We start from the raw sequence: 1,169 nt of genomic DNA, 5'->3' as shown, positions 1-1,169 counted from the left end.
ATCTAGTCCAACACCATGCTTGGGCAGGAAACCCTATACCATTTCAGACAAATGGTTGTCCAATCTCTTCTTAAAAACTTCCAGTGTTGGAGCATTCACAACTTCTGGAGGAAAGTTGTTCCATTGATTAATTGTTCTAACTGTCAGGAAAGTATCAAAACAAAGCCAAAACTCACAGCCACTTTTTCCAAGAATATTTTAGTAATTTGATGCAATTACAAAGAAATGTACATTACTGTAATGTTACAAATGTTGTGAGGAGAGGGGATATCTTGCTTCAGGTTGATAAGGAACCATTGATGAGTATCCCAAAGATGCTTTTTCGAAAGATAACTGGACTTTCTGTTTTTTTTTCTCCTGAAGTTGCTTTGCCATGACAACCATGACCCTGATGACTGAGAATTCCGTAGACATTTAACCATTGATGAGCACTCTGAATATAATGTTTCAGCCCCATTCGATATCCACTTAACCATCATGCCATTCAACCCCTACTCAACTGTAATGCTAAACTGAATGTTGTGGGTTTGCTGGAATCAAGATATATTATATCTAAAGCATTCCCACATGAAGCAGGAAATGGCAAATCACTTCCAAAATCTTTCCAAGACAACTGCAGGGATTTGCCCAAACAGTCACCAGGAGTTAATACCGACTCAAAGGCATCAAAAGCAAAAAATACTACATCCTAAAACAGATTATTCTCACATATGGCAGAAAATCCCATAAGCACCTTCCCAACCTTGGCAGTAAAGACACAATAAACAACACATTAAATAGCAGCTTGCTGCCTTTTCCTAACACCCAACATCAGCTGCTGAGATGGCTGCCCTTCTCTGCCTAACAGGAAAGCTGGTCCAGCCTGGTGGGATGAAGTTGATGCAAACTCTGACAGGCTTAAGCTACGTCAGCTCCATCAAGAATTTAGAGGTCTCAGACACAGACGTCACTGGCCAGCCCATTCATATTCCAGGAATTTGGGACTAAATGCCTAGATTTCTGTAATTCTTGGGGGAAAAAATGAGACAGCATTTAAGACCTCACAGGAGAAATATCGGTAATAACAATTGGAAGGAAAGAAGGAAGGAAGGAAGGAAGGAAGGAAGGAAGGAAGGAAGGAAAGAAGGAAGGAAGGAAGGAAGGAAAGAAGGAAGGAAGGAAGGAAGGAA

The sequence above is a fragment of the Protobothrops mucrosquamatus genome, unplaced genomic scaffold, assembly GCF_001527695.2.
Source record: "Protobothrops mucrosquamatus isolate PMUCROS unplaced genomic scaffold, P.Mucros_1.0 scaffold782, whole genome shotgun sequence".
NCBI classification, from domain to species: domain Eukaryota; kingdom Metazoa; phylum Chordata; class Lepidosauria; order Squamata; family Viperidae; genus Protobothrops; species Protobothrops mucrosquamatus.
This window is presented reverse-complemented; position numbering follows the sequence as displayed.